The 27,019-nt window shown below is 30.8% G+C and overlaps 1 protein-coding gene across 1 annotated transcript in view; it reads right to left on the reverse strand.

The window, feature by feature from the left end:
• Positions 1 to 26,418, reverse strand: part of LOC139519220 (neuropeptide F receptor-like) — a 42,140-nt gene extending 15,722 nt beyond the window's left edge. Inside the window, exon 1 of the mRNA XM_071311164.1 lies at positions 26,171 to 26,418. The gene's annotated coding sequence lies outside the window, so the exon portion shown is untranslated. The remainder of the gene's footprint in view (positions 1 to 26,170) is intronic.
• Between the last annotated feature and the right edge of the window lie 601 nt (positions 26,419 to 27,019).

Here is a 27,019-nt window from a genome sequence, read left to right on the forward strand (position 1 = left end):
TTTACTGCAAAACAATATGACCCAAGAGTTGGAAACGGATCTTTTGAAAGAAAACATCACGTAATGTCCAGACGTATGTAAGCAGATTTTTCATTACTATTTGTTATTTAATAGTAATCTAGCAATAACATTTTAATGCTATTCTGCGTAGACCAATATGATCGATTAAGACATTTATGTAATTTAAATTAAGATGCAGTACGATATACAAGTAGACAACTATTCACCAGAGACTATATGACAAACATCCAGATGTAAAAAAAATAAAAATTACAGTGTGCCCTTCCAAACGCTATACCTTTTAATAAGTTATAAAAGCTCTGATCAATTGTAAAAAAAAATCAGAAAACAGAAACAAACACCGGCCTGTTTTATGTCCTAAACATCAAAGGAAAAACGGAAACACGTATGATATAAAGACAAAGACACACCGGAATACAGAGTTTGAGAGAGCTCAACCCTCCTGAAAATAGAATAGAGGTATACGATAATTACAAGAATACATGTTGCTAGTCACGACAATACTGACACTAAAATTATATGTTATTCATTCAGTGCGTGAGTGACGTTTTTCAGAATTTTCCTTCAACAGAAACCCTATAACCCACAAAAGTTAAAAACAAGAATGCATGAGACATTAAAATGTGAAAAGCTATATGACCAAAATTGTCCTTATTATAGCCAAATCCATCTATGATCAACTTTTAGTTAGCAAGCACTCTACTCATTGAGAATAAGGGGTAATTAACTTGTGCATCTTAAAGAAGGCGGTCATATAATGTATCTTGTGGGTCTGAGCACCGTTACGAAGTTAATATTAGAATTACATACTTGAAGTTGAGAATTTGTTTATTCGAAAAAATATTTTGTTTTGTAGTGAATCATGATCATAAGTAACGAGTATCACATACATCGTCACCGTATACATTAGGATGTGAAATTGCAATTTCAGAAATAATTGCTAGCGCTCATTATAAAGATTGTTGAACAATCGATAAAAATTCGTAATGCAATTTCAAAAAATACTGCATAAAAATAATGCTATCAAAATTCAAAATGTCATTACTCGTCACAATTTTGACAATAATAAAAAGTAAAATATTAAAGATACCGGACTTCGAGGAAAGTTCAAAACGGAAAATAAAAAATAAAACTGATCATAATTTCGGTTTCAATCTTATTCATTTTATTCATTTTATTCATTTTATTCATTTTATTCAATTTATTCAATTTATTCATTTTATTCATTTTATTCATTTTATTCATTTTATTCATTTTAGACAAATATCGGTAAATATCCAAAGAATACTTGACATATCAATAAAAGTTACCCTTGATGATCTAAATATAAACCAACGATACATGCAACCGATATTATTTATCTGCGCATGAAATGTTTTAAAGTAATTGTATTCAAACGAGTTAGGTCAATGAGAATTCTATGCGTGTCCCTAATTGTTTTCAACTGTATTATTCGGTTAAATATTGCAGTTTTTCTCCATTCGTCTTATTCAAGATAAAGTCCTTGCAGAATGTTTTTTCTTCTTCTTAACCATCATTTAACATTATCATTGGTATGTTGACAATTTGTCATTTTATAACACATGCCTAAAGATGAAATCGAATTCATTCCTTATACAGCTAATTGATTACAAACCGTACTTATTAATTCGTACCTTATTACGTCATACTATATGTGATAGATGCAGCAATGCGAAAGGAAGACATTGTACATAATATATACAATTACATTACAGTGTGCCCTTAATAATAATGTCTATTTTTTGTGTTGGATTGTGTTGGATTTTGTCGGGTTGTGTAATGTATCCGGTTGTTTTCTGTAATTAATTAATACTTCAGTTTTATCATGTATATCTTTTATATAGTCATTTTATAAAATTTACTGTTTGCAAAAGTATAAATTATTCTGAATAATAGGGATGTGTTGGTACCTAACAGAAAACCCTGGCCGTTTTTTGGCACAACTTTTTTGAACTTTTGGTCCTCGATGCTGTTTAACTTTGTTCTTGTTTTGGCTTTCAAAATTTTGTATTTGGGCGTCACTAGTAAATAGTTATCAAAGGTACCAGGATTATAATTTAGTTCGCCAGACGCGCGTTTCGTCTACATAAGACTCATCAGTGACGCTCAAATCAAAATATTTATAAAGCCAAACAAGTAAAAAGTTGAAGAGCATTGAGTATCCAAAATTCCAAAAAGCTGTGCCAAATACGGCTAAGGTAATCTATGCCTGTGATAAGACAATCCTTGTGTGGACAAAACACACTTCTGGCGTATTAGATTTTAAACATGTTGCCTTTTGTTAGCTATTATTCGTGTGTTTCTTTGTCAATTGTGTTCTCCTATTTTTTTGTATTGTAGTCCTGTAATGTTGTGTTGTCATTTTAATGTTATATTTAACATGGCCATAAAAGAGGGAGGTTTGGCATGCCACAAAACCAGGTTCAACCCATCATGTTTTTCTTTAAAAAAATGTCCTGTACCAAGTCAGGAATACGGTCATTGTTATATTATAGTTCGTTTCTGTGTGTGTTACATTTTAACGTTGTGTTTCTTTTGTGTCGTTTGTTTCCTCTTATATTTGAGTATGAATTCACATTATTATAAAACGTGCCACGGTACTTTTCTATCCCAAATTCATGTATTTAGTTTTGATGTTATATTTGTTATTCTCATCAGATTTTGTCTAATGCTTAGTTCGTTTCTGTGTGTGTTACATTTTGATGTTGTGTCGTCGTTCTCTTGTATTTAATGCGTTTCCCTCGGTTTTGGTTTATGACCCGGATTTGTTTTTTTTTTCTATCGATTTATGAGTTTTGAACATCGGTATACTACTGTTGCTTTTATTTACATGCCAATTATTTTGTTTTCATGATAGGAATTTGCATTTTAAAGATATATTTTTTTATATTATTTTATTTTTGAATATACTCTTTAAATACGATATAGCTTGTGTTGTAAAATGCCTAAAGAAAGTAGCTGTGTCTTTTTCTAAGGAGTACATGAACAACATACATAGTCACGTATTTTTACTCAAACAAAAGGGTCTGCTCAACATTTTGATATATTTTTTTATAAATTATAAAATAATCAAGAAACATGATGATTCTTTTTCTTACTTCAGGAATATAGATGTTGATTTTAACATATCTCATACCAAAAAATATGATATTTATATGTCTCGCAAAATGGAATTAATCAAATAAGAATTAGGAAAACTTTACCAATTTATGTTTATTGATTAAACTTCAAAGTACATATACAATAACGATACTTCGTAATCATTTTGAGAGAGGGTTTGAAAACAATTGGAAACAGCTTTAGCGACTTCACGATTGATCCCGGGTATTCTCTTCCATTTATATAGTCTGTCTTGTACGACATATCTGATCTGTTCCTTACGACTCGTTGAAACCGCCCTTTACAACATATTTAATCATATCATTGTTAACACAAATCTTGTTACGAAAATCTAATATTTCCTTTATGAAATATCATACATCTCGTTTACGATATATCGAGACAGCTGTCGTTTACGATATTTCATAGTGTCCCCATTGGCCGGAATTTAACGAATACCTGGTGGTCCCATTAAGCTATATCTAATACATCACACGACATAATATATACGGCTTTCCAGAACTTTAAACCTATCATTTATACCAATATAACAATTCTGTACGCCTGACTCATGTTGCTACTACTAAAGGCGTTTCAGTGACGGTCGAATCAAAAATGTAAAAAAGGTCATATTAAGAAGGATGTCGAAGAGCATTGAGGACCAAAAGTTACGACATATCTATACATGTACTGTACTCGTTGAATTTTTTAATCTGTCCTTAAAGCCATTACTTTTTTGTTTTTGTTTATATATCTTATTACACAGAAAAGAAATATTTCAGCATTGAGACTAAAACAATCGAAAGTGATGCTCCAAGTAATATTTTTGGTTATGTTTCTATGATTCAAAGTATTTATGACAGAAATATGTATTGATTAAATACTGTGCCGAAACTTTGTTTTCTGTCGACTATCACGTTACGGTAAAACTGACAATGATTTGCTAATGGACTTTCGACGAAGAGAAATTGTTTTCATCACTCACCTAATTAAATAATATATTTACTTTTAATCATTTTAGTGACAAGATATACCCAATAGCAACAGCAAAGAGAACAAATGATGTAAACATGACCTTCGGAACAGAGAGTTATTGTTTACACCATGACGTAAACATCCATATAACAGCGTGTGTTTACACAAACATATGAAAGCATTGTAGAGACAATTAGGACCTAAAGAATCAGATAATTGCGTTCATTGTTTTACTCAAAGCTATTTTACATGCATTGCTTCTTCAAATATATTCGGATAAACATTTATAACTTATTCATTGTTACAAGTATGTTAACATTTCTCTAATTGTTTCCTGCCCTGTCATCTTCAAAGATTTATACTCGGCAGTACACAAGATCGGGACTTTCTTCACTGATCATTTTTATTATTTTGTTGTTTGAAATCAACTATATATTTATGTACTTTTTAAGCGAATTTGACATATCCAATTGAAAGTGCCTTATCATTGCATACTGAATGTTGTTATCTACATACTTGAAAAGAGGGACAATATATATTCATTCATTACATAAACTTCACATATTCATGAAGAATAAAAATCAGAACCAATGAAGCAGCACTCTTAAAGTTAGTTTTTATTTACATTCGTATTTTGGGCTTTGCGAAAAACTCACATATCACTGAGGTTTAAAAACTCTTTAAAAAGAGGCAAAAGAAACTAGGGGGACAAGTCCAAACAAACTGACAACACCATGATTAAAAACGAAAAAGATTACAGACAAATAATAGTACAAAAAAAAACAATATTAAAAACTAGAGTAAGCAATTCGAACCACACCAAAAACTGTGGATGAAATCAGGCGTTCCGGAAGGATAAGATCTAGCACAGGTCATGTTGCTTATGTTACTATAAACCTTGTAATAATTTTCATTCGTATGTCAAATTCAAGAGAAGGGGACGGGATTGTAATTTTGACAGAAGGAACATGTTCGTTATCATCTGTTAAACGGATATTCTATAACGGTCAACCAAGTCGTGATAGCGTCTATAGATCTGACGAAGGAATGGTTTCTACTTTTTGCTGAAACGTTGCTACATAGAAATTGAGAATCTCTTTTGTCGTAAAGTTTTGTTATCCACCCATCATTATTGTCAAATTTTAGATTTCATATCTCTTGTTCGATAGAATAGATGCGTAGTAAATATGGTACTAGTATTACTCAAGAGATAAAGCATCTTGATAATGTAAGTTTCAAGGAGTTTATTATTTATTATAAGAATCAGAGTGATATTCTTCAACGTAGGATTTATCCCTCCTTACGAAAAGACAATTGTTTCTACGTTGACCATTCTTTTTTATGAAACAATGCAGGATGTGTTTTTTTTTTAATGGAAAATACTTGGAGAAAGTGTAAAATAGTCAATAGTTATCAAAAGTACCAGGATTATAATTTTATACGCCAGACGCGCGTTTCGTCTACATAAGACTCATCAGTGACGCTCAGATCAAAATAGTTAAAAAGCCAAATAAATACAAAGTTGAAGAGCATTGAGTATCCAAAATTCCAAAAAGTTGTGCCAAATACGGCTAAGGTAATCTGCTCCTGGGGTAAGAAAATCCTTAGTTTTTCGAAAAATTCAGTTTTGTAAACAAATGTTTTGATGTAATAGTAAGATGAAAGAGTCTTAGATTGTATGCACTGTATAAGATCTTTTTACAAATTTCAGTTTTCATATAATTTATGAAATAGGGCAATTAATAAAAATGCCAATTCCGATAAATTACAAATCTGAAATATTAATATTCAGTCATCTCTTAAATGAAAATTACATACCATTAAATAAACCAAATTAAAAATCTTTTAGTATATTCTAGGATTTTACAAGTTTTTCTCGGTATCTCTTATCATTAATATTCAACAATCTTGTATTCGTAAGCAGTATACACTGAAATTGCATTTCCATAGAGATTTTATTATTACTTTTACGCCATAGATATGCCATTTTAAACTTTCCTTGTTTGAATCTAATGAGTAGTTTTCTGTCATTATCAGAAAACTAATAACACTTAGACAATAATTTCCTATCTAAGTCATATTTGACCACGGGCATGCGTTGATATTGTCTGTTTATCAGCTGTAAACGTGACCTTGAAGTAAACATTCAACAATATGTATCACTAAACGATTCAAAAGATATTGAAAAAAAAGTCGATTATTGTTTAACATTTCACATTAATATGTTGTATAAAAACAATAACACAAAAGTTCCATGATGCACATTTCTGGTAAACAAACGTATAATGTTTCATGTCAGAAGATACTGTTCGAGTTCCTCAAAATGCAAAAAAAAACTTCTTCCTTAAAAAAAACATAATCGGAATGACCGGTAACAAAGTTATGTTCTCTATTGAACAAAATAAGTATTTCCATGAATTAATTGGAAATATTGCATTGAATCAGATTTCTTCCATTTACTCCGTATATAGGCCCCGTTGGAACGTTGCTACATAGAAATAAGAAAGTTCACAATAATTATTGTGATCTCCTATGTCGGTAAGTTTTGATTTCAACCATCATTGTCAATTTCTAGTTAAGTCAAGATATGATTCAGACTTAACTGTACCTTGGGTAACTTTATCCCATAATTCGATGTGATAGATGCTTAGAAAATATGTTGTTACTCAAGAGATCATGAATCTTCATAATGTCAGTTTCAAGGAGTTTATTGTTTGAATCAGAGTGATATTCTTCAAACAAGGATTTATCCCTCCCTACGAAAAGATACTTGTTTCTAAGTTGACCAATATTTTTTATGTAACAATGCAGGATTTTTTTTAATGGGACATACTTATAAAAAAAAGTCGAAAGTTTGTAAGATGCAACAGTCTTGATTGTATGCACAATCTATGAAAATTTCAGTATTCACATAATTTATGAAATACGGTAACAGATTCGAAATGTCAATTCTGATAAATTATTAATTTATAATAATTTGTAGTCATCTCTAGAATGAAAATTAAATACATTTAAATCAACCATAATAAGAATCTACTATTATATTTTAGGGTTTTAGAATTTTTTTTCGTACATTTTGCCATTCGGTTTATGTCTTATTCATTAATATTCAACCATCTAGTTTTCGTAAACTGTATACACTGACATTGCAGGGTAGTAATTATGGTGTTTACATAGGAAAAAGACTAAGGTTTTATTGAGATGTTATTATTTTTACAACGCCATTGGTATGCCATCTTTAACTTTCCTTGTTTAAATCTAATGTGTAGTTTTCTGTCATTATAAGAAAATTAATAAGTGATATATTCCAACGGTGATGCGTAGATAATGTGTGTTTATAAGCTGTAAACGTGACCTTGAAGTAAACATTCAAAAATTTGTATATCTAAACGATTCAAAAGGTAATGAAATCCGTCGATTATTGTTTAGCAAGTCACATTATTTCGTATAAAAACATCACACAAACATTCCATGCCTATTTCTGATATATATGCATATTATTTGTCATTCAATATATTGCTTGAGTTCCTCAAATAAAATGCATAAAAAAATACCTTCTTCTTAAAAAATTGGATTGACCGGTAAAAAAGTTATCACTGGGGTAAATCTGATGACCGTAACTGCATTCACGGTCATCCCAAGATGTCGGATGAAAAAAATTAGGTCAGTATCTGTATTGTCTGTTAAAGTGTTTCTATATCATTTTCTTTACAAATAATACATTCCAACGATGTAAATTTATAAAAGATTCACACGGAAATCACTAATTACTACCGAGAAATGTGCATAAAATAGGAATTTCGATTTGAAAAAATCGCTCAGATGACCGTAAATCACAATCGAGATGACCGTAACAGAATCAGCGATTCATAACAAGGGTAACCGTAATTGGTTTTAAGATGACCGTAATTTGGAAATGATGACCGTAACTTTTAAAGGATGACCGTCATTTCTAAGAAATATCCGTATTTATATAACTACCTTTTTGTATCCAACTAAGTTAATCGTGTTAGTATAAACGTATTAATATGAGAGTTTTATGCTATAAGTAGAAGAAACTAGATGTGCTTCAAATGCATAGTTCATCATATGTATCTTTTTTAAAAGTAGAGGGTTGAATTTTTAAAATGACATGCACATGAAGAAGTGGGGAAAACATGCAACAAAAGCGCGATAAAATGACACCTTACAAGTATAATTGAAAAAAATGCGGTGCACAGCCTCCAACTACAAGACGAAAGATATTTTTTTTTATTTCTGGGATTCCTTTAAATGACGTATAATAAATACACATTTTTAAAAATGCCAATGCATGTACACCCATTGATATTATATCGTCTTCCATTTTGTCGTGTAAATAAAATAACAGAAAATATTGTGATGTTGTCAATTTGTATATATTTAAGGAATGACTGTAATATTTTTTCTGTCTATGAAGAAATAACATAAAAAATTTGGTGCACACGGAATAACGTGCGTAGCGGGTTGTTTAACAGTGTGCACCACATTTTTTATGTTATTTCGAATAGACAGAAAAAATATTAGTCATTTCTTATAATTTAATTCTAAATTCCATTTTAAACCGAAGAAAACCATGAAAAAACGTTGATCACGTCACGGTCACATGACTAAATTATGTCTATGGGCTCATAACAAAATAACGTCAGCCAATCAGAAGACGCGTTACATCCAAAATTAAATTATACAGAAATGTTATTCATACAGTCAGGATTCTACTTCGTCAAAATTATCTCCCCATTACGTCAGGCAGTTCATTTTCACAATCGTAGAAATAGAAGCCATTGTAGGGATGACGCGCTGACAATTTTGCTCTTGAAAACCGATAAATTTATCCACATAACACCATTACGATCCTTATATGTCAGTTGTATTTTAAAAGACAAATGTATCTACTAGCTAATGAGTATCAGTTAATGATCTTGTTTGTATTGATTCAACTTAGGCAGCAACCATTTGATTTTCTGGGGGGCTATGGATATTTTTTTCGGACAAACTTTTTTTTTCACGACAAGTCGAAAACAATTGGTTTTTTTTCAATTTTAGCATAACAAATAGTGGCAGCTGAGGGTGAAACACCCTGAGAAAAAAAAATTGTTTGTTTCACCCTCAGCTGCCTTTTAAAACTATTGTATTATCGGATGTCAGGTGGAATTTTTGAAAATTCTTAAACATTTTAAAAAAAAACTGATTAAATATGTCGTGGAAGGGGGGCTGACTAAAAATTTTCAGTGGTTGACGATCATAAACCCTAGTTTTTTCGAAGATATGCATTTTCATCATCCAAATTAAAAGACTGTCGTCAAGTACTTTTAGAAAAAAATAGCTATTCGAACACACCAACTCTGTTTTTGTGATTCATTAGATAGGTATTTCACTTGACCCAAATATTTTATCTTTTCTTACTGTCATTTTTTATGTTATAAAGTCAACCTGTAGCTTTGATATATTAAAATTATAGAATCTGAAGCGAGATGCTATATCAAATACTCTTGCTTTGACTGTACGTTTTTAAAAAGACAAAATATACACCTCAAACACGCCCTAACATAAAAAGGTGCACTCGATTTTCTCTTTTCGATACAACCGTTACCTTCTTGTGGGATTTTTTTCTTGATTCACATAATGGAAGAGCAGACCGAAAATTTCTGAACTAATAGGTTGATATGTTGTCCCTCCGTGGTAAAAAAAAATCGGAGGTTATGCATTTTCTACATCCAACTTATAGTACCCATGTCGTCGACTTGATATCTTATTGTTCTGCATTACTATGTAATAGATACATTGTAAACTTATGCAAATGGTGTTTTTAAGTTAAACCTCGTAATTGAGAAGAAAATTGTCGTTTTATTTGTTTCTAATAACTTTTAAAAAAATTTGTTACTATAGTAAACATTACACTAAACATTTATCGCCTTCTCTAACAAACAGCTACGAAAATTTTAACGTCGTTATCAATGAATATTTCATTGTTTACGAGAAATATGCAATTTACTAGTATATTATGATTGTCATGAACCCAAAATACGGCCAATAGTTAAAAAAAAGAATTTTATGAATCATATTAATATCCGCTAACCGAGCCCCTATTGAGATCGACAAACTCAACAAAAAGCTTGGAATACAAGTACGAATATTTCTTAGAATCGACGGTCGTCCTTTATAAATTACAGTCAGCCTTTACAAATTACGGTCATCCTTTACAAGTTACGGTCATCTTTTTACCAATCACGGTCATCCTTGTTATATGTTACGGTCATCTTGAAAATATTTTGATTATGATTTACGGTCATCTTAACGATTTTTTCAAATCGAATTTCCCATTTCATGCACATTTCTCGGTAGTAATTTGTGATTTCCGATTGAATCTTTTATAAATTTACATCGTTGAAATGTATTATTTGTAAAGAAAATGATATAGAAACACTTTAACAGACAATACAGAAACTGACCTAAATTTTCATCCGACATCTTGGGATGACCGTGAATGCAGTTACGGTCATCAGCTTTACCCCAGTGAAGTTATGTTCGCTATTGAACAGAATTAGCATTTCTGTGAATGAATTGGAAATATTGCACTGAATCAGATTTATTCCATAGGGAACTACAGATAAAAAAATCCATCATTAATTTCCTTGATATTGTCGTAATTCACCCGTCTATAATATACAATTTGCAAAATACTTTTTTTCCTAAACTAGAGGCAATCATCATAGAATTGTTCGCGGAGAAAGTAAAAATGCGACGAAAACAATCAAATAAATGCGTTTTATGATATCTTCCATTTTCATTATTATAGTAAGTACAGATGTGACACTACGATTTAACCTGTATCTTCCATATTTCAAAAGAGTAATTTTATATGAGATGCAGAACGATAATTAAAACAGTTAGTCATTAAGATTCATTCACATGCTTTGATTGTTATATATCTGGAAACGGACAATGTAAGACATAAATATATTTTATTACATTACATTTAACATGCATTTAACATGGAACGATATTCCTCCATGCGATATAAGAATAACGAAGCCTATAGTTCTACGTAAAATTGCTTCGATGAATATTATAAAACACAGAATTATACTGCCGAAGATATGGTTGAATAGAATCAAACGATACCCAATAATTATATAATTTAACAAAGAGGACACACGTAAACCATAAGCAGCATATTTCAGATTGGTAACTGAACTCAATATAAGTACTCAATTATGAAAAATGTGTACAACCAATAACAGGCAAACATTTGCATGTAAGTCTAAACGACAAGCTGTCTGCCAAGTCATACAGAGTCAAACATACAACCGTAAGTGTAATCACACGCATACATTTGAGTGTCTGTCAAGTCATAAACAGACAAAGATTGGCATGTAAGTTTAATCATAGGCATACATTTGAGTATCGGTCTACTCATAAACTGGCAAATATTGGAAGGTGATCAAGTCGAAATTGATTAACTAAGCCTTACCTGTTGGTCAATATCACATTCGCACAAAGCGGCAAGGACCTTCATTTGGAACATGACACATTAGGGAGTGATGATATTTTTTTTGTTTTTCGTGCTGAAGATTTAGATTTATCTTTTCTTCTTTTTTTCTCAAGCTATGGTGTTTAATTTTCCCAATGATATCTTTTTTCCCCTTTTTTTTGACAGTTGAATGACCTAGATGTTGATACTTATTGACTTAGTGGTGTTCCTTATGGACATATGCAGTGATAATTTTTATATTCTTCTTCTTAATTACCTCTGCAGAATAGTTGTCCCCTATCCACTGCGGAGATAGAGGTCATGTGTTTCCTTCTTTGTCTATTGGTATTAGGACTTCTCTACATCTGGGGACTGAGTTAAAGTAATTCCCTGTTCGTACATTTATACTTGAAATTACCAATTTTCTGAGATTGAATTTATTTATTGCCTTTCTTTTTTGTAACATAGGGACAGAGAGTGAAGAAGACGAAGCGCTTTGAGAGGCATATACTTTAATTAAGATACAAAAGACATCCACTGGCGGAATCGCTGACTTAGGACTGAAGCAGGAGTAGGGTAGCGAGGTAATAATACTTGTTGTGACATTAACTATTTATGTGATGTCTTCTTTGTTTAATTGTACAAGGACTACCCGACTCCAGATACTGAATTCATGTGATTGCTTGATTCCTAAGATCGTCGCCAAGTGATTCCTTTTTTGTTTATTTATAACTAGACTACCTGACTCCCCAAAACTGAGTAATTGTTAATCCAAATTTTTCTAAATGAACCTGGACTTTTTGACTTACAGAAAATGAGTTCTGATTCCATTTTCGTCTATTTTTCCACTGACTTTCCGATTTTTAGTAACTGAGTACATATGAATGAATCAATTTTTTTCTGATTCACTTATTATTTTATTAGTAAAGAAATTTCCTGATTAAATTAAGGTTTGACTGGACATTTCTTTACCAAGTTAAGAATTTGAAAGTAGTTTTTCTACTCGTTCCGGTAGTAGATAACGTTTGATTTGATATTTATATAGAATTCGTTTTTTTTTTAAATAATATTGGAATTCTTTAATTTTTTTATGGAATATACAGATCATATAGTAACAAACTTGAGAATATTACGCGGACAATAGAATGGTTATGGTAAGATAAGGTCGGCGGATAGTATGTCATCATTCCGTACGTAAACAATATTAGTAAGCAATATTGACAGGGAAACAAAACTCATAGCACAAAGAACGAGCAGTGTCGTATATCTGACAGTTCCATCTAAGACAATTTGTTATAACATAGACTCGTTATCGATCCTTTTTGTAGAGTGAAGCCAACGATAAATGAATTCAAAATTAAAAGAATACTTGGAAAGAATTAAACTTATAACACTTAATGAAGCAATTATAGGGAAATGTGTCGGCTGAAGAACGAAAACAGATTCCCTGGAGAAGTAATTGGTCTAGTAGGGTCGAACGTTTCCTTGCTAATCTACCTCGCGATGAATTTTAATGAACAACAAAGGCTTTATTGGAAGTAATTTCCTTTCTTTTCCAGGGTTATAGATGCATGCATGTATTATTCTGTTCAAGGATAGCTGTATAACTTCGAGCTTTTCTCTTTACACGTTTAAGAATGTCCTTTCTAAGAATTTACTATTACAATATAATTGTCGCCTAATTGGTTTAAAATCAATTCTAATAATCAGGCTTGCGTGCATGATTTTGTTTTTTCCATTATTTGTATCTGGCTTTGAAATAGCTTTTAGTTTCTGCGGGTACCCTCAGATCTGTATACAATCTACTTCTTAGTTAGTTTGGTCTTTTTTGGTCGATCTGATTAAAATATTCTATTTCAAGTCATTTTGTTGAGTTTGATTTATAAATAATAGTATTTGCTATTATACAATTGTTTGTATATGTTGTGTTGCAGGTAATGCTAGTGTTACATTTTGTAGGCACCAGTAAACAGGTTAAACCTCACCACATTATGTATGTTTCTGTCCAAATCCGTAATTTTTAATGTAGTCTTTTTAAGGTTAATGTTTTTCTAGTGATTTGTCGACTTTTGTATTGTCGGGTAGTGTTTTAAAGACGTGTAATGTTTTGTATGCTGTCTGTCGTGTACTGTTTTAACTACTTTTCCATGTAGTGTACTATTTTGTCAACGTTTGTTTGTGGTGTGCTCTTTGATGCTTTTGTTTGTAGTAAAATGTTTTCAAAATTGATATTTCAAATGTAGTTTTTATAACTTGCTTATTGTAATGTTTTATTTTTTTTTTTGTAGAATTTTGCTTGTTTCTGTTATGTAGTATTTTAAGGCAGTATTTGTCGTGAAGTATTTTTGTAGAATAAAAGCAACAGTAGTTTAAAAACTGTTGTTTGTCGTGTATTGTGCTTTTCTGAAGCCATATGAAACAGTGAATGAAAATGTGTAGACTTTTTATAACAATGAAAGGGATAACAAGATTTATTTTGATCGTTACAACTTATATGGTAAAAAAGTTTTGAACGCTTCTTAAAGCAACCATTTCTTTAGAAAAGAGGTCAATATATTTTTCTCTTTATTTGTGAAGAAGCTTTTAAAGTTTGTTTTTTTGTATTATGTAGCTACAAATAGTTGTAGAAATCGTCTGTAGTATGTGTTTATTGATATAACAGCTGACGGAATCATCATAGTCCTTGTAAATTTCTTTATCCATCCTATATATTATTTTATCTAACAAAAAGAACCTTTAATTATGATAAGTTTTAATGTATAGGAAAAAAGTAAAATCACAAAAATACTGAACTAGGGGAAAATCAATTCGGAAAGTCCATAATCACATTGCAAAATCAAATAACAAAACGCATCAAAAATGAATTGACAAGAACTGTCATATTCCTGACTTGGTACAGGCATTTTCAAATGTAGAAAATGGTGGATTAAACCTGGTTTTAAAGCGCTAACCCTCTCACTTTAATGACAGTCTCATCAAATTCAGATATATTTGTATATTTGTTTTTTTTCTCCAAGATTTTGTAGAAACATATCAGTATTTATCTATGAAAATGTGCATTTTTGTTGATTATCAACATTAAAACATATATAATGAAGGAAAGAAGATACCAATCAAAAATATGTCAGGATGAAAATACAAAAAGTGCCGACAACAGACAACATAACAGTAAATTGAAACTGAATAGTATATAATTTAGTTCAAAAGATTCAATTTGTAATATATCTAAATTTTGAACGATCGAACAAAAAGTGAAAATATTGAACTCCAAGGAAAGAGACAACACGGAAGTTCATCAAATGGCGAAATCAAAAGCTCATATACATTAACCGATTGGAAAACAACTGTCAGAACTAATTTAACTAACGCCCTTTTTGGTCAGTATTTACTTCATCATTTAAGGTAAACAATATCTGCTATGTTTTTTTGGAGAATATTATGTTATTTTACCTTTGGTATCTACTTCGACTTCAACATATTATTGGGTTTGTTGTCTCCATTAGGTTTTTAGTTCTATTTGTTTCATTTGTCATGAAGCTTGACCTACGTGTTCGAATATCCAGAATTTATTTACACGAATTTGAATTAATTCTTATAAATATCAAAATTATTATCTTTAAATATGTAAATGTGAATAGAAGTATTATCTATAAATTGAAAGCATCGAAATCATACATCAAAATGGGGAAATATTTTAACGGTCTAACAGATCTTTATAACAATAGTCACCAAATTAAAAAGAAAACAGAGTCAGTCTGTTCGTTTATCTGTCTAAAATTACTGTTAGAACTTAACTACCTTTACATAATTGTAACATCCACACTCAATATAGTTTTTTTTTTATTTTTTCAGTCCCCCATCTCTTGCCAATATTAACACTATATATCATAAGAACGACAGAGATATTATTATACTTGATAGACGTATCTGAAAAGTATCAAATATGAATACAAACTAATGCTTCTTACCGTTAAAATGTCAGAAATTAGTCCTGCAGGTTACCGCCATTTTCGTAATACAACTCGATTTTAATGGTATTTATAATTAAACCAATGTGTTCAATTTTAAACGATTACTTCCTTGTAAAAGACATTTTCTATAAAAATCAAGCCGAGTTGAATTGGCATATCGATATTTTACTGTAGACTGTTGTGAATGTTTCAAAGAGTGGCAATTTAAGTAAGTGTAAAACCCCTTGTCAATAAGATTGAAGTATATTTCATTCTTTGACACTTCTTTTCCGTTTTGCATTTAATCAAACTGTCAGTTGTAATGACTATTGGCTTCATTGTTTTAAATACTTTCTAAAGACTTTTTTAGAGTGGTGTTACTATAGATTTATAATACGTTTTCTGCACTTTAGATCTTCGTATTAAAATATCAGATCAAGACAATTTTATAGATAAAAAAAAGACATGCAAATAAGATTAGAATTGACTTACACGAAAGACCAATTTATTGACCAAATAGAAAGCTAAACCCATTACAAAAAAACGGGTTCACATATGTTATTCCTTAATCCTCTCAATCAAAACATGTTTCAGTACATATTCAAATTATTTGTCCTTTAATATAATAAATTTTCAGCATCATTTAATCTTCAATTTGCTAAGGACTATTCGTTTGGAATTTTCATCTGAGATGGGTATTTTTGTTATTTTACGTTTTCCTAAGTTGTCATTGTTATTTTCGAACTAGTATTCGTTTGAATTAGAAATTCAAAAGTACACCTTTTGTCAAAACAGAAGGCAATGACTCAAACATGATGCGACAAGGGAAATATGTTGACGTATCGGTATTGGGAAAGGATAAAGCCTTTCAATTATGACCAGTAAGATAAGAAGTTTATACATTGTTTACATTGAAATATGTGAATCTTGACCTGACCATGTAATCCTTAGGAAGTATATTGATGAAACGTGTGTCTAAATTGAATACAGTAAGGATGCTGACCATCAATCAAGATACCATTCAATCGTGTTAGGAGATGTTCTGTAATCTTCTAAAACTGCTAACCCTCACGATAAATCCTCCTTTTTTCATATAGCTATTTATTTGATTGTATCTTCACTCCAATATTTTTTCAATATAAATTGATTACAACAACGCAATTGTTAACAGTGAGTGTTAGTACAAATGTTTTCTGAAGGTTAACCAACACTATTCGACTCTAAATAAGTTTAGTATTGGTTTAAAATATATATCACTTATTCTGTTTATTTGGATTGTAATATCATTCCTAAAAAATGTTTAATCTAATAATGATGTTAAATCTCGATACTAATGATAAGTATAACGTCTATAACTTTTTAATTTATTTTAACATAAAAAGAAGTTGAAATATATAGAGATCAAATACAAAAGAAATTTACTTTAAAATATGGGAATGGTTGAATGTAATTTGCTTAATAAGAATAATATCTTCTGCAAATTGTTTTGTAAAATCAATTGCATGTACAAATATGTACTAGTACATAATGCTTTGATCAATTTATGTAAATGGTGGATGAGTTAAGCCTTTTTCAACTGATTTTAATAGTACGTTCTTATGTTGTACTGTTATACCACTGTCACAGGTTAGGGGAGGGTTGTGATCTCGCTAACATGTTTAACCCCGCTACATTATTTGTGTATGTGCCTGTCTCAAGTCATCAGGAGCCTGTAATTTAGTGGTTGTCGATTGTTTATGTGTTACGCATTTGTTTTTCGTTTTTTTATTTATAAATAAGGCCGTTAGTTTTCTCGTTTAAATTGTCTACATTGTCATATCAGGGCCTTTTATAGCTGACTATGTTGTATGGGATTTGCTCATTGTTGAAGGCCGTACGGTGACCTATAGTTGTTAATGTCTGTGTCATTTTGGTGTCTTGTGGACAGTTGTCTCATTGACAATCATACCACATCTTCTTTTTTATATGACACTTTATACAACAAGGGCGATTTGCAAACATAAATTACTAAAACACGACAGGAATATGAGAATTGATATCTATTCGTTTGATATGTTTGAGTTTTTGATTTAGCAAATTAATTAGGGACTTCCCGTTTGGAAATTTCCTCGGTGTTCGGTATTTTTTCTATTTTACCTTTTTGCACTACTTTTGGAGACCTCAGCAATGTTACATGTAATATTTTAAGCAATGTCAGAGATGAAGAGTATTAAATAAATTGAAAACAACACTTTTAATAATTTCATGCGTCCGAGGCGCTTTTTTGGATTAATCTTCTTCAAGAACGATCAAGGCCAAACATTTGAAATCCGAGGGATGTATAAGTACTGAAACCGTTGAAGAGCTATATGACAAAAATACCTAAAATAAATAGCCCAATTTATCTAAAGTCATCTTTGTCTCAGGGAGTTAATTACTAGACAATGACTATAAAAAAGAATTTCAAAAAACTAAAAATGATTATGATAAAAAAAAAACTTTAATAAACCCATCATATATACCAAGATTAAATTTTGTATTTACGCCAGACACGCGTTTCGTCTACAAAAGATTTAAATTGTTGAACTATAACAAATTTCTGTATTTGATGTGAAATGTATTTTAGGAAATGATAAAATGACGTTCAGCGTTGACGTCTACGTTTACTCTTAATGTCATATCTATATAAGTATTAAATTGTTGCCCAATAAATGATATTTGTATCTGATGCTAAACATTGTTTTAGAATTTTGGAAATTTTACCTATTATGTGTGTTTGCTTTTTTACGTATCGTTGTCAATATAATGAAATGTGATGCGACTGTCATAAAAGTGAGAGGTTTGGCTAGCTATAAAACCAGGTTCAATCCACCATTTTCTACACAAGAAAATGCCTGCACCAGGTCAGGCATATGACAGTTGCTATCCATTCGTTTGATGAGTTTGAGCTTTTGATTTCGCCATGTGATTAGGGACTTACCGTTTTAAATTTTCATCGGAGTTCAGTATTTTTGTGATTTACTTTTTTATAGCGTTTATCGGAGACGTCTTCTTTCACTCTAAAGGTCATCTTTATTTCAGGTATTTCTGAAGCCCGCTAAGTTAGAATCGGTACATATTAGCAGCAAATTATATGTATGGCAAAATATTAACGTCCTGTATCCATATTGTTTTTTTTTTTTTTTAAACTTTTCTATTCCGTCTCAGTAGAAAATCAAAGAACGGGATATGTTTTGCCCTTTGTTTCCTTTTTTTTTGGAATTAAAGCAATGGAGAGTCTAAAACTTTATTAAGTTAGCAAATAACATATTAAGGAAAATACTGTACTATAGTACTACTTATAATGACAAAGAAAATAACATTCAGATCACACATCAATCAACTTTTGGCCGATAATTTATTTAAATATAATACACAGCGTGTTGATGAAAATTTTTGAGTTTTTTTTCCTAAATAGAAACGTTGATCAATTAGGTTCATTGATGTGTAAATTGTACTGTGTTTAATTGCAGTAAACAATACTTAACGGTCACTATCGTCATTAAACCTCTGTGAAATCAGACGTAAAGTGTATCTATAGGGAATTCATCCTTAATTTACAAAGCTAACAGAGATTTATTTACTGCGGACGAAGGCTTTATTCATGAAAATGAAAGACATTACTTGGTTAGCAAAAACAATTACTGTCGTATCGACGTATAACCAGTACTAGCGCTTTGTTGAGAAATAAGATCAGTATGTCAAAATTGTGGATTAACGTATTTGCTTGTATACAACATGCCCTAGTGGCCTGAAGGCATCGAACATTCAGCTTCTGAAGAAAGAGAGACATTAATGTATAGATTGATTGTAGCTTGCTTATGGTCCAGTGACAAATGTATAATTGATGTTCAGGACAAGAACAAATTAACAATAACTACCATATATAACTTTTTATATGACAGAAGATAAATGGCTGAAACTGTGGGAAAAATTGTATCTTGAATAGTCATAAAGAGAGAGAGAAATAGAGAAACAGAGATCGTAAATCTCTCCTTCATGAAGCAACGTTCTCATTCCCAAAAGTTAATCCATCGCAAAGCACTTTAGCAGGAGTTATGTTGTCGGAAGTTAGAAATTTAAGGATGACGATATTTCTATACAATAATCAATCACAGTGATTGTTGTTCGTGTATAACATATTAAAACAGGCCTTTTTCCATTTTGTTTGAATCTATGTAGTTTTTTTTGTCCGTGATCAACAGATTGGTCGGTACCTAACAATACAAAAGTACGGCCTTCAAATCTCCATTATCTTTATAAGAATAATACATTTTTTAAAGCCAAATAGCAGTGATGTTTTCACATAAGGTTCTTAAAGAAAGCAAAAATACGAAATGCAATCTGTTTTTTCTAATGAAATCATATAAAGACGAATTGTTGGTTTTGTAATTTAGGTTGTTTTTTTACGTTTTAGTGCATTTTTATCTACCAACGAATAGATATTGGAAGGGAAAATTTCAACTAAATTTATTTCACACCAGGATCATTTCTTTTTTTAATCTAATTATCACAGTCCGATGTATACTGAAATGTTTTACAATATTTTGGCTTATAAACAGGTCATCAGATATAGTTTTGTCTTTTACATAACGATAAGAAGATGTGATATGATCGGCAATTAGACAATTATCTACCAAGGTTAAAATGAAGTGAGTTTGAGCAATTATAGGCAACCGTGACACCTTCAACAATGAAATATTCATACCATATAGTCGGCTATAAAAGACTTCGACTGAAGCATATATAAAACAATTAAATAGAGAAAAATAACGGTCTAATTTATAATTAGACTTTTTACCGGGTTTGTAATAAAATGAACAACACATGTGGAGCAAGATGTGCTTTCTTCGTACTTTATTTGGCTTTTTTCAACTTTTTGGGATTCGAGCGTCACTGATGAGTCTTTTGTAGACGAAACGCGCGTCTGGCGTATATATAAAATTTAGTCCTGGTATCTATGATGAGTTTATTTACCCTTGCGGAGCACCTGAGATCCACCCCAGGTTTTTATAGGGTTCGTATTGAATAGTCTTTAGTTTTCTATGTTGTTCTTGAGTACTATTATTTGTTTGTTTGTCTTTTTCATTTTTAGCCATGGCTTTGTCTGTTTATTTTCTATTTATGAGTTTGACTGTTCCTCTGGTATCTTTCGCCCCTCTTTTATAACAAAACAATTTACGAAAAAAAAACATGACGGACGTAAACCAATGATAACCATGCGAAAACTACAGGCTCCATGAAATTATAATGTTTACCTGTATTTATCCTACGCTTGAGTTTCTATAAAAGTCTTAAATTTTGTATATATTTATTAAGATAAACAAATAATAAAATTTACGACTTCATATTGTTTTCTCATGAATGCTCAATAAACGGTCTAGTGTTTAGATTTGTTATTTTAATTATTTAATCCCCAAAAGTTTACATTCTACAATACACATTATTGATTTTCCATGAGGTTTTTTTTTTCATTTCTCTTTGAAAACTATATCTTATATTTTCCAAGGTGGCGAAAGTGATTGAAGCAAAGTTTTATATTGTCTGCTAATTTGATTTTCAATGATCGTTTGCCAGATCCGTCAAAGCATTTTTTTAATCTAATCTTAATTGAATTGTTATATATCGTCAGCTGATATAGTCATTTCGTACGTTCTTGACTTGTGGGCAACTAACCATTCACTAAATCTCATCCAACGTGTTTGCCACAGTGATTCTATGGGTTTTCTTTTCAACGAATTGCAAAGAAGAGTTTTTTTTTAATTGTTCAATAATCATTCGTCATCGTTCAAGGCCTAAATTGTTTATTAACAGTGTTGTTTTCGGAATGATGGGGAATAAAGATAAAAACATTGCATCGAAGACGGCATAAAAGAGGGGCGAAATATATCAGAGGGACAGTCAAACTCATAGACCGAAAATAAACTGACAATTACATGGCTAAAAAAGAAAAAAAATACAAATAATTGTACACAAGATACACTATAGAAAAAAGACCAAGCAAAACGAATTCCACGATAAAATATTTCTAAATATGACAATTTGATAATGATCATATTCAATTTAAAATATTCTACTGGCACCTGAATAAATATCTGGGATGTATGAAGGAGACAAATTGAGTAATGAATTTTGCATGTGTAACAACGGTTTTCATTACCAATTGGTTGATAATCTTTAGTGATATTGTCATAAATCATACTTATTTCTATACGATTAAATCGGCTAGTGATTTATTTTTCATTACATCTGCCACTGTTGTTTCCGAACCGATAATTTTTTTACCTTTAGTGACTTACAATTTATAAATGATTTTTCCTATTAGAAGATTATATTCAAGCTCCATGTCTGATAGAACACATTTGTTATGTCTCAGCGAGCTTTCAATATTTCACCCGTAGACGGAAAGCGGGATGATTTCATAATTTGTGATAATTTTCAAATGCTTTCTTTTATAATTTTATCAGAACAATACTGTAAAGTAATTAATTTTCTTGTTTGTTTCGTGATACAAAGTAAAATGATAAAAAAAAACTAACTCTATAGAAAAAATCAAAACGGACAGACCCTTAACAAAACCAAAGAATAAAACATAACAAACGACTGGAATACAACTGCTATCTTCCTGACTTACAGGTGTTTCATTTAATCAAAAATGGTGGTTTAAACCTGGTTTTGTATACAAATGTTCGGGTATTTCATAAGTAAGGTTACTACTTCATTGTATAAAGAAGACATTAATGATTGCGTATTCATTGTGTCTGCATAAAAAACAGTGGCGTACGAAATAAAAAATGACTCAACGATGATGATTATTTCTCATGCATTTCTTTATATTCATTATTTAGTCCCTTTTGGTCCAATTATATCGCTTCTTCCTCACAATTTGAGCAAATTAGGCTTATAAATCATTGTTTTATGGTAACTGTTACACATACCTAGAAGAAGTGTGATAATGAATGAGCTATTGAAATGTTCAAGCTAAATGATCTAGCCCTATAGAAATTTACCGACTGCATGAAGTTTTCATAAGTCGGTACTTTAACATATAGTTTCCGTTTGTTCAAGGGATGCAAACATAACGATTTTCTTTTTGATTTATAGTTCATTGTTGGGACTTTTATAATAGTTTCTATTGCTTCAAGTATAACTATTTAATTCTTAAAGATTTCTTTTGTAGCCTTAAATGAAAGAGAGTAAACAAGAACCCATTGAAGATACCAGGCTTAACATTGTGAACGGCTTACATGCGTTTCTTTTACAAACAACTTATATTTGACACTCGAATCAACAAAGTTGAAAGATTAGATAAAATTTGATGAGTATTGTTGAACAAAACTGCCATATAAACATTTAATGACAAAATGATAGATATGACCTGGTTTGGCTACTAGGTTACTACTGATAATTCATTCAAAACTCCTAAGCGGTACCATGTAGATTCAACACGGTTCCTCTTTTATCTAAATTCTTCAAATCAATTATGGAACATAGAAATTATCTCTTATGTTACAGGTTTTTAATTTATTAATCTGAATATATTGTTTATATTTCCTTAGGAGCTAAAATTGAGTTCAGTACCACGAAGGACTTCCGCTAGATTGTGTTTACGAATAGAAAGCTCCTTATTAAATTTGTTTGTGCCACTTTTTACTTGTCTTATCAAGCCGTTCCAAAGTGTCAATTAATTGATGTCTTTCATTACAGGTAGTATAGCCCCATCTTGCAATTAAAATACTCCCGCATGACCTTTTACTAAACAATTACTATGTCCGATGTATAGAACTAAGCAAATTAGCTTGCTTAATGTGGTAGTATCGACGGAGAGAGTTTAACCAAGCAATTATAATGCAATTTATATAGCCATAACCTTACTGTGAAAGAAAACATAATGGAATTATTTATTCTTGTAACAATATTAAGTGAGGCATCAACAAAAAGTGATGATGAATACGATATCAGGGAGAAACTGATAATGGCGTTCTTCGTGTAAAACAATTATTTTTCTTATTAATCTGAAACTTTTCCCGATGCATTTAAAACCCCTTTTGTTCAGCTAAGGAAAACAAAGCAAGTTACAATCGAATAAAATGCATTTTTTCTGCTTATTACGAAGATAAACTAAAGCAACAACTCAATTGAATTGTTCATTCACAAAATAGAATAATAAAACACACAGTCATAATGACTGCTGCTTTTTAAAATTAGTTCATTTTGTAAGCTTATAAATGTAAAGAAAGAAGATTAACAGATTAATAAACAATGTCCTTAAAAAGAAGATTGTTTAAATAACTATGGTTGATTCGGTTATATCGTTTACATAAACCGCAATATCACAATTACTCGTAAAAAAGTAAAATAACAAGAATACTGAACTCCGAGGAAAAATCAAAACAGAAAGACAAAAAAAATTGTTTTAAAACATCATGTTGATAATTAAGGGAAACGTTATCTTCTGTTTGCGCCTCTTCAAGGGTCAAGCTTCTGTATTGCAGTGGTCGGCTTGATTTAAGCTATAATTTATAAACGAGAAACAAATATAATAGAGAGCAACCACCGATAAACACTTTCGACAGATACACCTAGAACGTTGCGGGATAAAACGTGTTTAAAAGCCCTTAATCATAACCCTTCCATGGAATAGGTGTATAATAGTACAACAATTTAACTCCGCCACATTATTTATGTATGTGCCTGTCCCAAGTCAGGAGCTTGTAATTCAGTGGTTGTCGTTTGTTTGTGTGTTACATATTTGTTATTGTTCATTTTTTTTATGTAAATAAGGCCGTTATTTTTCTCGTTTGAATTGTTTTACATTGTCATATCGGGGCATTTTATAGCTGACAATGCCGAATGGGCTTTGCTCATTGTTAAAGGCCGTATGTTGACCTATAGTTGTTAATGTCTGTGTTATGTTAGTCTGTTGTGGACAGTTGTCTCATTGGCAATCATACCACATCTTCTTTTTTATAATAAGTACACAATTTTACCAATCAGTTAAAAATGGCTACTCAACAGATCGACACGAAGCACAAATAAAAAGTTTACGGAAAAGAACTTTGTTCCGATCAAATTCGATCCGATCTCAATTTGTCATTATTTAAGATTAAAAATTACATTTGCTCCAGTACAAGATCAATCACGATATTAAGGGTACATATGATTTGCTCTACAGAATTAAAGTTTTAGATAAAACGTTATTTGTGTACGGACTCATCAGATCTCATGTCCTGGACATGTTCAAAAGTATTTGACATATGTGAAGAACTTTCTAAATGGATACATTTAAAAGTTCATCTTGAACTACCACTAAACTTAGAAATAGTCTATTTGGGATAATAGAGTAAAAAAGGAAAAAAACACTAAATGAAAAGCCTTATAATAATATTAACTAGATCTTATATATACAGAACAAAAATGCAAAGTGGACGAGTAAATTGTGTTGCTTTAAAAGATAATCTTAAAGAGCACTTGTTATTATTACAAAAACAAATTGTTATAAAAAAAAGCATAGCAAAGAGTGTACTATTGCTTCAATCCCTGGTTCTAACATATAGAATAGTTACACAAATACATTTTAAAAGTAATAAAAAATATCGTCCCAACCCTAGGGTGCATAGCTAGAACTTCAGTGTATTCAACAAATGTTTGTCTATCATGTTGTTGTTATTGATTTTTTTTTAATTCAAATGTTTCTTCATTAACCTTTTACCTTATCGGTGAAGCATCGTTTTATCATTTGTTATCACATAAGCAACACGACGGGTGCCACATGTGGAGCAGGATCTGCTTACCCTTCCGGAGCACCTGAGTTCACCCCTAGTTTTTGGTGGGGTTCGTGTTGTTTATTCTTTAGTGTTCTATGTTCTGTCATGTGTACTATTGTTTGTCTGTTTGTCTTTTTCATATTTAGCCATGGCATTGTCAGTTTATTTTCGATTTATGAGCTTGACTGTCCCTTTGATATATTTCGTCCCTCTTTTATATTTCCTTAATAAAACCAAATTAAACAACGGAAGCTCTGCACATTTCTCTGCGATTTCTTTTTAAAGCTTTTTTTTTTGTTTTTTATAACACATGACTTGTACTTATATAAAATGAAAAATAATCTGTTTTACGCAATTGTTAATTTATTCACACATTTAAAGCAGCTGTATCGCCCGAGCATGTGCATCCTATCATTAATGATCTGTAAGTGATGTTTCGATTACTTCCCTATTCTCTAACACACTAATTTTAGGATTCATTTTACATATTTCCCTAATTCAAATCACTCAAATATGTACATGTTAAGTTCATAACAAACAAACATAATTCATTAAAAAGAAAGCAGTTGATAAAGGAATGGTTTGACCCAAATTTGTCAATTTATTTTAAAACATAACAGTTGACAAAAGAATTGTCATACTCCTCTATTTTAAAATTATCTATGAAGTTTCCACTAAGTTGCATGATGATAATTTAAACATATAATTTCAGGGAATCTGTAAATATCTGTACTACAAATTAAACATTCTATTTTTTAGACCGCCATAATTGTAAATAAATAACACAAATTGTTATAATCATTTAAAAAATATAAATATAGACTCACCACTTTCATAAATTCTTTTTGGGAAAATCCAAGATTTTGTTTGTAAAATTATGTCCGTCGAAAAAAAGTCATAAAAACTGAAATATAAACGTCATTGTCAGAATCACACTGTCTACGTTTAACAGTAGATACAATTAGATAACCGTTCACTTGAAGCTGTTTAACAGATAGCTTGCAACAATACTAATGCAATAATGCTGATTGTCTTTGAATGTAGCTCGTTGCATGACAGTTTAGTGACACCCACATCGTATGATCACACATCTCATAAACCCAAATGATGTAGCAACAGCCCTATAAAATCCAATATTTTGTCAAATCAATACGCTTAGAATGATGATCATACTAAAGTGTTAAATGTCAGCATTGTGAATTTTTTTAATTCATTTTCTAAATAATTGATTTCCTTGATTCTAATTTTTAAGCTTATTTTATTCGCTTAACTGAGCATTGACTGTGCTACGACGGAATCATTTCATGCTTAAGCCATAGTTCTGATTTATTTCTATGAATGGCAAATAAGAAATAAGCAACAAATATACTGTGTTCTTAGAATAAATCTTTTTCTCCAGCATTAAAATGAAGGTTATTAACCCTAATCACATAATACTTTCCGCTATCTTACCGAAACATTTGCATCTCTATTCTTTTCTTTAGACAATCTGATTTCATTGAACAAACAGTAAACAGAATATATTTTGTATTGTTATAGACATTGTGTTGATCAACCTTGATAGAAAGTTAACAAATGGAATGATACAACTGAAATGAATGTTCTCGTCAAATCTTGTGAATGTAAAGTTTAATTTTTTAAACCGGAGGTAATGTTTCAACAGGTACACAAACTGT

The sequence above is a fragment of the Mytilus edulis genome, chromosome 4 (genome assembly GCF_963676685.1).
Source record: "Mytilus edulis chromosome 4, xbMytEdul2.2, whole genome shotgun sequence".
Lineage (NCBI taxonomy): Eukaryota > Metazoa > Mollusca > Bivalvia > Mytilida > Mytilidae > Mytilus > Mytilus edulis.